The sequence below is a fragment of the Odocoileus virginianus genome, chromosome 3 (assembly GCF_023699985.2).
Source record: "Odocoileus virginianus isolate 20LAN1187 ecotype Illinois chromosome 3, Ovbor_1.2, whole genome shotgun sequence".
Taxonomy (NCBI): Eukaryota; Metazoa; Chordata; class Mammalia; order Artiodactyla; family Cervidae; genus Odocoileus; species Odocoileus virginianus.
In genome coordinates, this window is record NC_069676.1 from 74,114,459 (window position 1) to 74,128,608 (window position 14,150).

The following is a 14,150-nucleotide window of genomic DNA, read 5'->3' on the forward strand; positions in this document are numbered from 1 at the left end:
AAAGAACCATATTGCTTTGCTGGGCTCTGATTGCCAGGTTGAAAACCTGAAAAAAAATAAAACCAAACAAAATTGAAGCAAGTTGACACAAGGTCTTATCATTCTGTCTGGTCCTGTCAATTTGTCTTTTAAAGACACATAGTCTTGATCAGACAATTCTACTTCTGTCATTTCCTTATAATCAGATAATCAATGTACCAAGATAAAACAACAGAGCAAGAAAAGCAGAAACTGTGATGAATATTGTTGTATGCCTATGGTGTTCCAGAAACATTTTGTTTCCCTATTTCTCAATTTTAAGTCATAGTTTTGATCCTGCTTCCACTTTACAGATAAGTAGATTGAAGCTCAGAGGGTCTAAGGAACCTTGTATGAGCTTGTACTTGTTAGCGATAGACAGTTCAAACATGTCAGTCGTGGTTTAAATTTTATACCGTCCCCTTCTCTGTGGCAAGCCCTCTTCCTATCTGGAATTTCAGGAAGCTAACACCTATTATTTATTCCATACAACCAGGAGCCTTTGTGGAGGGTCAGAAGGCTTTTCAGACCGGTTAGGAGAGATAGAGCCATCAGTATGAAAATACCACTTGCCTTTGGGAGAAGGGTAATCAGGAGTGTGGTACCCAACTGTGGCTGCATCGGAGCACTGGAGATGGGGTCAGCCAGACTAGCCCTTCTCCTGCTCTCCAGGCTGCCTGGGAAATGCTGATTGGTGGTGGTGGTGGCGGCAGGGTGCTCCTTTTGACATGTAGAGATCTGGAATGAGAATGACTAAAACAGAGCTGGGAAGTTAAAACCATTGGTTTTCAACAGTTGCTTCTCTCTGTTTGTGGATCTCTTTTCATGTTTGGGTTATTTGTGAGATCCCTTTGCAAACAAGAAATCTCCCTGCACCTTCGCCAGTGCCCCAATTCCACTGCCAGGAGAGAAGGGAACCTAAATGTACAGCGAATGTCTTCTGCGAATTCAGTTGATTTGTGGACTTTTTTTTTTTTTAAGGGGCAGGAGTATGTGTGTGAATTTTAAAAAATATTTCCTAATTGTTAGGAAATGAGCACAAAATCTCCCTTGATGATTTTGAACCTGTGGCCTTGGCGTGGTGACAACAACTATGACAACGATCACAGCTGACAAGCATGGTAGTGACACCGTGTGAAAGGCACTGAACTAAGTGCTTTGGTGGATTTTTATCTTTAATCATCACAACATTTCTATGAAATAAGTGCTGTTGAACCTTAATTTTTAGTTAAGGAAAGCTTAGCTTATTTGTCCAAAGCAAATTGTGTTGGAGTCAGGGGACTTTTGTCTTCTGTTTGCCTGTGGTGCCAACTAGCAAGTATTTGATTGCAAAAACTGGCAAAATAATGCTTAAATTGTATGGATGAGCAAATGGTACATTTTAAGATGGAACAAATCATTTGTAAATGTGAAGAACAGCCTTAAAAGCTGTATATTCCTAGAAAGATGCATTTAAACTGTTCTCCCATTCTAATACTATGCATTTCAGTGTTTATATTATAAGCAGCATCACATTTGAAGGATAACAAATCAGTACGCTATTATATCTTAATGAGAATGGTGTGCTGTAGTCAAAATACATGAACTAACTAGTATGTTTTATACCATATTTTACATTCTTCTGTTGAAAGATATTTGAAAGGGTAAGGTGTGCAATTAAACAAATTTAGCTCTCGATTCCAACCTGCCTATATTTTGAAGATATATGGTGTTTATTTGCATTTTTATTCTTTTTTTGTTTTATGTGCTCATTTAAATCTTATCTGTTTTCTTTCTTTCTTTTTTTTTTTTTTTAGCAGTTACATCCAGCTGTTTATTGCCTAAGCATTCTGGGGCTTGCTTCATCACTTGGCTTTGCTGTGGAGCACTCCTGTAGAGCTTACTGAATTGCATATTGAAGATCCACCATTTTGGTGAGTGGAATCATAGCTACAATTTTGTGTTTTGCTCTGCTCAAGTTGTGTTTGCATTGTTGACCAAAGTGCTTTCATATAGAGCGCAAAATAGGGCTTTTCCAGTTCTGTGTAAGAAAGCTGGCTTTTTTTTATATATATATACTTTTTTTCTTTTTCCGTTATGGACAAAAGTAATTTGTACTGTCATTTTCTCTCTCTGAAATCTGCAATTCTCTCTCCCTCCCAACCCAAGAGAATGACTTTACCATTCTTCAGTCATGCATCTGTTTCTTATCTACCTGAATGGACCTCTCCCCAGCTCTCAAATTCTCATTCCCTGACCTCTAAGAATAATTTGGCCATCACATTTTTGGTATTCCCTATGTACACTTGGAAATAAAAGTTGGTGGTTGTGATTAGCTGGCCCACATAGCATCACATTCTCATGTATAAAGACCTTTTGGATGGAAAAACTTGGCCCCCTTTGTCAGAACTGTTTAATATTGTTAATCTGTGTAGGCAGAAAGAGAGAAGGGAGCTGGAAAATCTTTCTTCTGCTTTTATTGTCCCTGAACTGACATTCTCAATATATTTCTACAGCATCCAGCATCATATATCAAATGTCTTCCTCAGGCTTTCTAGGGGTTTCCTACATCCATTTTTCTGTAACATTTTGCTGTTTTCAGTCTTGCTTTTATATTTTCACAAGTTAAATCCTTGTATCAAGATGGCTTACCTTTGGGCGGGGCAATTAAAGGGTTCTCGGAACAATCAATACATTGTGCAATTCTGATTTGGAGATGGGGCATCTGACTTAGCTAAAGCATCAGTTTGCAGATTAACTTCAGTGATTTGAGTATGTATAGAAACTTTGTGTTTAAGAACAAGGTGTGAGAGGAGGTCCAGTAGAGACTCATAAATGATTTGATGGGTAAGAGGTATCTGGATTAAATCCTTTTTTGTTTTTCTTTATTGCCTGTAGAAATTTTTCAGTGAAAATGAGGCAGTGAGTAAAGAATAGGTCTTATGTGGCTAAGGGAGTGGGTATGGGAATAAGGGAGGGTAATGATGGGTATGACCTCTTGAAGGAGTCATTTGAAATACAGCCATCAGACAGCCTTAGTTCAAACAGTCAATTTAGAACATACTTATGGACCAGATAACATACAACACCTAAATGGAAATCTCATGAGGCTGTAGTAACAATTAAAGTAGATGATACAATAAGGTACTTACCCTGGTAGTTGAACAACATATTCAGGGGTAAATGAGTGTCATCAGCAGTTCTAACTCCATTTTGCTGGCAAAGAAACTAAAGCCCAAGCAGCCGGCTTGAAATAGACCTTTATGCTACTGTAGGTTTTCCATGTTTTCTCGCCATCTTCATATGTTTTCTTGGGCGTGTAGTCTGATGGGGAGAATCTTCTGTTAGAATATTAAGGGTTTCTTTTTGGATTTTATTGTGCTTCGATTCTGAGAAAGGCATCCAATTTAATAAATTTCAGCACACCTTAAGCTTCTCTGAAGCATCCTTGTTCCTAGTGTCTTTGGAGGTCAGATCCAAACTGGGTTGTACAAGGAAACTTGATTTTGTTAGAATATAACTCTGATTTCACGGTTGCTTCCCCACAGATCAGATACCATCCTATCCCAGAATCATCTCCTGATTCCATTTTCTATCGTGGAAGCTTGGGTCCATCTTTGTTTCTGTTCTTAAGGAAAAATCACCAAGTGGTAGAAATCCATTATAAATGCAGAGTTGTCTGTTTTGGAAGAAATAGGAGGGCTTGTGGTGACATAGACCTAAGACTCTGATATATCCTATGCCAGCTCATCCACCCTCTCCTAGAACAAGTAATGGATGAGGACACTGCAGAGTTAGAGCGGGTCAGTTTGGTGGGACAGGACCTGGGAGGATGAAGCCTGTGTTTAGGATTCTTAGAGAATCTTCCTAACCTCGTTCAAGCCAACAGTTGTCCCCTGTTTCTCTCTTGCTCACCCTCCCAACCTTATCATCTAAACTTTTGATTAAGATTTCTGGAGACAGTGGATCTTTGGTACATCATGTTCAGGGAAGCAGGCAGAGGATAATGAGAAGTAGTCTGTAAATGGGGGAAGAAGGAGAAATGCCCGCATGGTCTTAGTAACTCCCTTAATAATGAAAGCAAGTCTCCAAATCTCAGTGGTCTGCCTAGTGTGCTGACCTGAAATACCATTACATTTTTCTCAATGTTCTCATTTGATTTTGCCATTATTTAGTTAGGGTAGTACTTTGATAATTGACTACTGCAACCAAAAAATGTCTTTAATTTTGACTGAATAGTCAGCCCCTCAATGAGGCCAGACTATTAACTTTGAGAAAAAGTTCTTCACGGTAATTCTCTAGCATCATATTTTATATTCTATTAAACCTGTTCTCAAGTACTAATACCTACCTACTTGGAAAAGGACTCTACAAGGCTCTGCCCTCTGCTGTTCCTTCAGGGTCGTTTGTAGCCCTAATAGAATGGGTGAGAGTAGCTTTCCCAGGCAACAGGAGGCTTTATAAATACAAGCTGGTGTTTCCCCAGGTGTTCACTTTCCTCCTAGACCACCAATGTTTTTTTTCCCCCCTCTGGCTTCTACCTGAAGTTTTAAATGCTACTCTTTTTGCTCCTAAGAAGCAGTATAAAATATTCAGCTTTACTGGCCAGGTTTCTGCCATAAAGGTTTCCGTGTGGCTACTTTTGCTTCACTGGTAGTATATAACATGGTTTTTACTCCATGGTGGATTCATAAAAAGCATGGGATTTAAATGAAGGTTCTCATAGTTCTAGGATAGTCATATCTCCTTTCAACCAGACTAGGATGAAATGCAAGATGTGATTTTATCATCACTAAAAATATGACTTTTGGCTATTTTTCACCTAAAAAAAAAAAGAAAGAAAGAAAATGGAAGAGGAAGCAACTTTAAAATTATAGAAAAAAACTGTGATACTTTGAAAGATTGCCTTAGATAAGGGCTAAACAGAACCAATGTTTCTTGATTTCTGATGTTATTGGAATGAAAAGCTACTTTAGGTAGAAATTTTGGGAAAATCAACAGACCTATGTGAAGGCTGTGTTTTCAGCTACACATCCTGCAGTGGGTGATGTGTGGATTTAATTCCCCATCAGTAGAAGGGAAGTGACATTTTCCACTTTCTTTCCCATTTAAATAGTTTATAATAATCAGTATGTACTGAATATATAAGTGACCAAATCTCTTTAAAAATTAAGATTAGCACATTTTTCTCTCTAGTTTCAGATAGACTTCTATGCAAGAACTGAAATTATTAGCACCATTTTGAAAATATTACACTGAGCTCTTTTTTTCCCTTTTCCTTTTCCTTTCTTGCCAGCAGAAAAACACCCTTTAATACTCAACATCTAACCTTTAAGATAAGTGCATTTTGAGACTTTTTCCCCCTACATTACATGCTTGAGTTGCTTCTTAACATTGTGAGATTTACAACAGGTTTTCCTTAAATATTTCACATTCTCTCACATACAGTCATGCAATATTACATATTTCACAAAATATTTTCTTGAAAATTTAAGAATAACATAGAACTTATATAACCAGAACTAATATATAATATTTATGGTGTTTTAATATAGTAATTATGAATAGATAAAAAGTAGAAAGGAAGTTATTAAATGCATAACGTGTACCGTATTTAAAAGTGTTTTCTCTTTAACATAAATTCTTTTATTGAACATGAAAACAAAATCTTAATTAATCCTAAAATCTGAGGTCCCCAGAGGTTAAATATTTTACTTAAGGGAACCAAGTTTTGGGGTCTAATCCATTAGTCCAGACACCAATCCACTAACTGAACATTTTTTGACCAGAATATGGGATTATTCTAGAGAAAACCAAGTTTTACTGTAAAGAATATGATCTGATAAGCTATGATCTAGTTAATTAATTGTATAGCTTTCTAAATTATGGATTATTTTGTTTGAATTCCTGCTCTTGTCACTTAATTTTTAATGCTGAAATGGAACTAGTGTACTTAGCACTTTTGCCAGCTGTCACTGGGTGCAGATTTCAGTTTTCAGTCCATGAATATATCAGTATGTATCAAAGAGATGTTTATAACAGGAACCAAGAAAATTTTAAAATGCTATTTAAACTTTTAAGTAACTCATTTGGTACACTAAGATGAAATACCTTTGAATAACTTTGCTTTCTATTACAAAACAGTTTTAAAGAGAAGAAAATTATTCTATAGATGTTTATTATATCATTGGAACTATGTAAAACAAGATAAACAAATAGAACAGGATTTGGGTAAAACCAAGCATTTTAATAGATGTTGAAGAAATAAAGGAAAATAAATGAATCCAATTTAATTGAAAAACTAAAACATAACTTTATGTTGTTAAAAGTTTAGTTTAATATTAATTAAATACCATCATGACAGTGAAAGGGGAGAGTGAAAAAGTTGGCTTAAAGCTCAACATTGAGAAAACTAAGATCATGGCATCTGGTCCCATCACTTCATGGGAAATAGATGGGGAGACAGTGGAAACAGTGTCAGACTTTATTTTTTTGGGCTCCAGAATCACTGCAGATGGTGATTGCAGCCATGAAATTAAAAGACGCTTACTCCTTGGAAGGAAAGTTATGACCAACCTAGATAGCATATTAAAAAGCGGAGACGTTACTTTGTGAACAAAGGTCTGTCTAGTCAACGCTATGGTTCTTCCAGTGGTCATGTATGGATGTGAGAGTTGGACTGTGAGGAAAGCTGAGCGCCGAAATAGTGATGCTTTTGAACTATGGTGTTGGAGAAGACTCCTGAGAGTCCCCTGGACTGCAAGGAGATCCAGCCAGTCCATCCTAAAGGAGATCAGTCCTGGGTGTTTATTGGAAGGACTGATGCTGAAGCTAAAACTCCAGTACTTTGGCCACCTCATGTGAAGAGTTGACTCATTGGAAAAGACCCTGATGCTGGGAGGGATTGGGGGCAGGAGGAGAAAGGGATGACAGAAGATGAGATGGCTGGATGGCATCACCAACTCGATGGACATGGGTTTGAGTAAACTCTGGGATTTGGTGATGGACAGGGAGGCCTGGTGTGCTGTGATTCATGGGGTTGCAAAGAGTCAGACACGACTGAGTGACTGAACTGACTGAACTGAACTGAAATACCATCATATACATATAAGTTGTAAATAAGTCAAAAGATTATAGTTAAGGTCTTTAAATGGTTATTTGTGTGTGTGTGTGTTGTTCATGTGTATCATACCCAGGTCCACAGAAAATAGGTAACAAAAGTAGGCATCTTAATAAGGAATGTACGAATATAGGGTCATAGTCATACAAAGAATTAAGTATCAATAGCAGAGGGAAAATAAATAAATACATTTGATTCTCCTTATTTGTGGTAGTCATGTTCTATAAAATTGTTCTATATAAAACACTGAATTAGTAAATGCTAAACCACTGCTCCTAGGGGGAATAAAGTATTAAGTCAGTGCAACCCTGTGGTTGCAACATTTTTATCAACCAATCAACAGATCAATATATAAACTTGTTTTATGTGTATTTCTGTTTAAAGACTTCTTACTTAATATATATCGTTGGTTGTTAACAGGGAACTCACAGACGACAGCACCATAACTCTCCCCTGAACAAAGCTTATCTAGCGCATGTATTTTCTCTATAAGGCACTTCACAGCCTTTTTGTACTTAAAATCACTAGATAATGCTATACTGCAATGCTTAGGAGTCATTTAAAATAGCAGAATCACCAACAAAATGCACAAAAATGTCAACATGTAGCACTAAGGAGCCGACGGAAAAGACCTTTTGAGCACCGACACCACAAGGCATTTGCCTTGTTCTGTTTTAGCTGGGAACGTGGACATCAGGTGATCCATGGTTTTTTACTGCTCTGTGCCAGGAGTCTTGATTTTCGAGTGGCAAATGTCTTTAGTTTCTCTATAAAAAGAAGCCAAAAGGGGATAACCCAATATTCAATAATTAATGTTTCAGTATTTTGTTTTATTTGGAAACAATCTGGATATTTGATGAATAGTCATCATTTATTTGCCTTCTCTCAGAACAGACAGTTCTTGACTTATGGTGGTTTAAGAGTTTTCAACTTTATGACAGTGCAAAAGAGATTCACTTTCAGAAGAAACCATATGTCGAATTTTGAATTTTGATCTTTTGTTCAGGCTAGCATATGTGGTACTATACTTTCTCATGTTGCTGAGCCATAGCAGTGAACCATAGCCCCAGTCCCCAGTTAGCCATGCAGTCGTGAGGGTCAACAGCCAATACGCCCACAACCATTTTGTACCCACACAACTGTTTATTTTTCACTTTCAGTATGCTATTCAATAAATTACATGAGATATTCAACTCTTTATTATAAAATAAGCTTTGTGTTAGATGATTTCACCCACTTACAGACAAGTGTTCTGAACACATTTAAGATAGGCTAAGCTAAACTATGTTGTTTGGAAGGTTAGGGTATTAAATGCATTTTTAATTCATATTTTCAACTTTCAATGGGTTTGTTGGAACATTGCCCCATCTTAAGACAGGGAGATCTGTATAGCATTAAGATTTCAAGTGACCAAAAATATTCTGAAACTTTTATAAGTTGACATGCCATACAGCACAATTATTGTTGAAAGTTAATTTATAAACTTTTATCTTACTTACATCCACTTAATTTACTTATTCTTAGCAATTATGTTCAGATTACTCATGAAAATTTCATGAGGTATTCAACAGCGACCATCATCTTATCTTTCTGCTAATAAATTCTATAACAGAAATAACATAATCTTATTTGAATGTTAGTAAATCAAGGTAAATAAAAGTAGTATGTTTAATGTTGATCACACTAAAAACATGCCTGTTTCAAACAAACCAACAAACTTAAACTAGCTTTCATTACTGATGATTATCCTAGATCATATAAACTTGAAAAACATTTTAGTTAGAGTCTATTTCTCAGAGTATACTTGATTTTATAAACAATTATTTGTCTTTGAGACATTAAATAGAAATATTTACAAATTAAGTTTGGCAATATCATCTGAAGGTAGAAAAATATCACAGATCCATAAAATATATGTGCTAAGTCTCTTCAGTCATTTCTGACTGTTTGTGACCCTATGGACTGTAGCCTGCCAGGCTCTTCTCTCCATGGGATTCTCCAGGCAAGAATACTTGAGTGGGTTGCCATGACCTGCTCCAGGGGATCTTTCTGACCCAGGGATTGAATTTGTCATCTCTTCTGTCTCCTTCACTGGCAGGTGGGTTCCTTACCACTAGAACCACCTGAGAAGCCCATAACATACATATGTGGATGCATATAAACTTACAAAATCACAGATCTTACAGCTTTTGTTTTAAAATTTTAGCCATGAGACAGTTAAACTAATGCAAAACTTATTACTTATAAAAGAACAGTTGAATCCAAATTATGCTTGTGGCATGTAGGGTAAGTTATCTACTCAGGTGGCTATGGCTTTTACCAATATTTATGGGAAAGACTTTTTAAGAGTTTCCTCATTGGAAAACTCCCTGATGCTGGGAAAGAATGAGAGCAGAGGAGAAGAAGGCATCAAAGGATGAAGTGGTAACATCACTGATGGCAATGGACATGAACTTGGGCAAACTTTGGGAGATGGTGAGGGACAGGGAGGTCTGGCATGATACAGTCTGTGGGGTCACAAAGAGTCAGAAGATTGACTGGGTGACTAAACAACAACAATTTCCAAATGGCGTCTTCCTTTTTTTTTTTTTTTTGCTGATAAGAATTACCTTCTTGAAGTTTGCATTTCAAGAGATGGCTCTGGGTTCCTAGAGAAGACCAGGCAGAACATTTACATCTCAAAGGCACAGAGAAAGGTTTCAAGTTTCTGAGAAAAGGGATTTTGTTTCCTAAATCCAGGTTTTTAACAATATCTGTAAACCTTCCAGAAGAATGGGGGAGGTTTGGGGATTGGTAAAAAGGATCACTGGGCTTTGAATCTTTTCTATAGTCACATTTCTATTCTAAGAAGAGTAGATTTATAAGACAAATACAAATAAAACTTTTTAATTTCTCATAGAGTTGGATTGTAACCTGGATGGTATCCAGAAACTGACCTAGCCATCCAACAATGTTATCCTCAGTTCACTTCTTTATATCAGGAAGAAGATCCTCAACTAAGATGAATGTCAAAAGATTCCTATGTTCTAGATTTAAAACTAGGTGTCTTTGGAATGTTTGAGCAAATTCTTCCACAATGGTTTTAGAATGCTTTTCTTTCCCTGTGGATACATTGTTTCATTTTAGCTTTGGGAAGAAGGCCCAAAAGGAAAGTTCCTATATGGCTCTGAATATCAATTTCCAATTTAGCTAACTTCTGACCATTAGGCCACTTACCAAAAAAACAAAAATCCTTCTTAATATCTTATCAGGTTTCAGCCAGGACAAACAGTAAATGTGCCTGGCAGTACTGACCAACCCTCTAGGTGACTCTAGTAGTAAAGAACCCTCGGGTCAATGCAGGAGACACAAGAGATGGAGGTTCAACCCTTGGGCCAAGATGCCCTGAGAAGGAAATGGCAAACCACTCCAGTACTTTTGCCTGGGAAATCCCTTGGACAGAGAAGCCTGGCAGACTATATAGTCCATGGAGTCACAGGAATCAGACACAACTGAACATGTACACACACATGAACACAAGAGGAGTCCCCAAAGAAGATGCCAAGATCCAGAGTTACTCTAGAAGATGGCTATTAGGAAGAGAACCTCAGATAATTCCCCTGAGAGCTGGCAACATTCAGTAGAACCCTAGCCACAGACGGAGTGCAGCCCACATTTCTCTCTGGCCATATTTGAGGGGCTCCCGAACTGCCCATTGCCAAGTCAAGTTCTCTGGACACAAAATGAAACTAATAAAAACCAATAGGTATCCTTAGAACAGATGGGATCAATAATCAATGTGGGTTTTTTTTGTTGTTGTTGTTGTTTGTTTTTTTTTTTTAATTTTTTCCTGATAACCTAATCTTGGAAAGGAAGGAAATACATGAAATTTTACCTTCCTGTCTTGACCAGACACCCAAGACAGAGGTCAGGGAGAGCTGACTTTGGAAAGAATTCTCACCCTTTGCCAGCTTCTTCTTGTCAGCTTCCCCAGAAGCCCATCTATGTTCTAGAATGAGTGTGGTGTCCCAGCAGGTCTTATCCTGGTCATCAGAAACTATATAGGAGGGAATAATAATTTTCCCTCTACCCCTTTAGTGATGTCTGCCCAAGACCCCTTTTCCTCTTGGGTGCCTCATAAGTAGATAAGCTTAGCAAAAATGGTTGAAGGTTTGCTGTTGTCGTCACTGTTTTTCAAGAGTATCTTTGGTAAATTAACCTGCTTGTTCAGCCTTAAAACAAAATTTTATTGAGGTGTAGTCAGTTAACAGTGTTGTGATAGTTTCAAGTGAACAGCAAAGGGACTCAGTCATACATACACGTATACCCATTCTCCCCCAACCCCAATGCAAAATAAGAAGTTTAAAGAAAACAAAATTTTATTCACCAGAAGCCTCACCCTGAACCCAGTCTGACTTTAGCCAGACCCAGTCTGGTTTTTAAGTCAGACTCAGACCAGCTCCCTCAGTTCTGAACCCCGTGTGGAAAAGGAATTGCTCAGATAAAGCCTGAAAGCTCATAGTGCAAAAGCAGCCAGAAGTCAATAAACAGGAGGAGAAAGAGGAAGAAGAGGGTGGTATTTGAACCCTTCTGTCACATGTCAACTATTTAACCTTGAGAAGGTTAATATCTAAGGTATAATATCGAAGTCTCACTTTCTTCATTTGTAAAGTGAGATGACATCAACTCCTGGATAAGGTTGGGGTAAATGTTCTGAAGTGGCTGTAGTGAATGTCTAGCACTGTAGTTGGTATGTAATAGGCCCTCAATAAGCAGCCCTTGTTATTATTCTACAGTGAGCTTATCAAAACCCAGCCATTCTTTTTACCACATTTAACATACTATACTCTCTTAGGATACACACACAAAACATTTAGTGAATTCACTTTTTCAATTAAAAGGACTTCTCTGGTGATCCAGTAGATAAGACCTCACCCTCTAGTGCAGAGGGTACGGGTTCAATCCTTGGTTGGGGAGCTAAGATCCAGGTGACTTGTGGCCAAAAAGTCAAAACATAAAGCAGAAGCAATATTGTAACAAATACAATAAAGACTTTAAAAAGGGCCTACATTATAATAATAATAATTAAAAAAGCACAACAACTTAAAGGACAGGAATTATATGAAATGAGAAAAGCCATGTCAGCAGAAACTAAGAAGGTGAATTCCAATCTAAGTAATGGTAGAAAAATATAGTTTAATTGTCACCTCTGCAGTCCATGGGGTTGCAAAGAGTCAAACACAACTGAGCAACTGAACTGAAAGTTCCTGTTTCTTCTGCAGAGTGACATCAAAGTGGCTTGCCCAGGGTTGCCAAGTAAATGATGAGGGCAGATACAAGGTCTATCTGACTTAGAGCTGAAATTTGATCAGTAACTGCCCTTCAACTTGACAAGCCTATGAGCTTGAGCATGTTACTAAACTCTTTAGGGCTGCAGGTTTTCATGTGTAAAAGTGTTTCCCTCGTGACCTATTAGGAAGGGTCAGTTAGTTATTCTGTATAAAGGTGTTTAAAACAGAGCTGGGCTGGTAGGAACAACTTTAATTTTTGTTGTTTTTTATTTTAATTATTGTTATTACTATCATTAATAGTAGCAACAGCATAATTATTTTATTATAACATTATTATTAATGCCAAAAAAGCAAAATGAGCATCACTGGTGGTACGGGACATTTAAATGATTACTGAGACAGTGAAGCAGGGAAGCACAACAATGAGGAAGTTATTCCCATTTCAAATTGCTCTGATATATCCATTACTTCAGGAAGAGCATTTCAGTTTATATCTACTATGATTTTAACAATTCTCTTAAACTTTTTCTTGTCTCTATTTTAGGAAAAAAGATGACAGGCTCATATTCAGTGTTTTCATAGCTAATTATATCTAGTTTGAAATTAGGAGTGTTTTAAAAATTAAATTTATTTTTACACCTACCTTCTATTCATAGGAAATAATTCTGGTTTTATGTTTAAGTCTATTATTATTAACTTTTAAAATGTGTATTTAAAAAACAAAAAATCATAAGTACTTATTCAAGATAAGTAAAAATGGTAAGAAATAATGCCTGTGGTATGAGAGGGTAGTCAGTGGGAAGGTAGTGATGGAAATATGGTTGCAAAATATTGCAGTATAAGAAGCTGGCAAAGGACTTCCTTGGTGGTCCAGTGGTGAAGACTCCATGTTCCCAATTCAGGGGACCTGAGTTTGATCCTTGGTCAGGGAACTAGATCCCACATGCCACAACTAAAGCTCCATGCTGCATCTGAGACCCAGCACAGCCAAATAAATAAATTTTAAAAATTAAAAAAGAAGCTGTCAAAAAAGCAAAAGCAAAAAAAAAATGGAGTGAGCAAACTCCACAGTGGTACCACTATGACCAGAACAGAAGGTTTATGGAGAGAATTCATGGAATATAAGGTTGAGGAAGCATTCCGTTTTCTCATTTCACCGTGAAGTGATAAACTGTGGGTCAGGAAGGCGCACTGGTCTGTAGACAGTTGTTGGTGAACTTCCATTCTAAACCACAGCATTCAGGCCAGGCCTGTTAGTAGCCACTTCTTTTGTACTTTACATTCAGGAAGCCATTTTGGAATAACCAGTATGATTCAGGCTTTCCACCTTAGGAAACTAACTTCTGGCTTCCTTATTACTAAATCTTAAAAGCTTAACCAATTGCTTGGGACATTTTCAGTACTCACTAAATAAGTTTCTGAATGAATGAGTGAGTGTCCTTTACTGAGTTCGTTTTACATTTGTGTGAGTACATCTAAAAACTTTGATGGGATTGGCATAGAGAGAATAAGTGAATTAATCGAAATGTAGTAGATATGTGAGCTTTAGTGAGGTCACCAGTCTCACTGTAGAAGTGTTTTGGAGACCCACTCCTTTCAGGTACCACAAATTATGCACCCAATGTGCATACAGATGTCTCTTCCGAGATAAATATTTGACTATAGGGGCTTCAGAAAAGAAATGTCGCTAACCATTCAATTTCCTTAAAGGACCCATTCAGGACTTTTTTTTAATTGATTTTTTATTGAAATATAGTTGCTTT

General features: G+C 37.2%; 1 protein-coding gene and 1 long non-coding RNA gene across 6 annotated transcripts in view; one reads left to right on the forward strand and one right to left on the reverse strand.

Moving 5' to 3' along the window:
* TENM2 (teneurin transmembrane protein 2) overlaps positions 1 to 14,150 on the forward strand; it is a 1,355,454-nt gene that overhangs the window by 98,877 nt on the left and 1,242,427 nt on the right. For all 5 annotated transcript variants that reach the window (XM_070465745.1, XM_070465746.1, XM_070465747.1 and 2 more), the window contains exon 2: positions 1,815 to 1,931. The gene's annotated coding sequence lies outside the window, so the exon portion shown is untranslated. The remainder of the gene's footprint in view (positions 1 to 1,814; positions 1,932 to 14,150) is intronic.
* Positions 598 to 10,135, reverse strand: LOC110149005 (uncharacterized). Its single transcript, XR_002317314.2, has 3 exons — positions 10,054 to 10,135; positions 3,150 to 3,321; positions 598 to 756 (listed from the first exon to the last, which is right to left on the reverse strand). It is a non-coding gene; the product is annotated as an uncharacterized lncRNA (long non-coding RNA).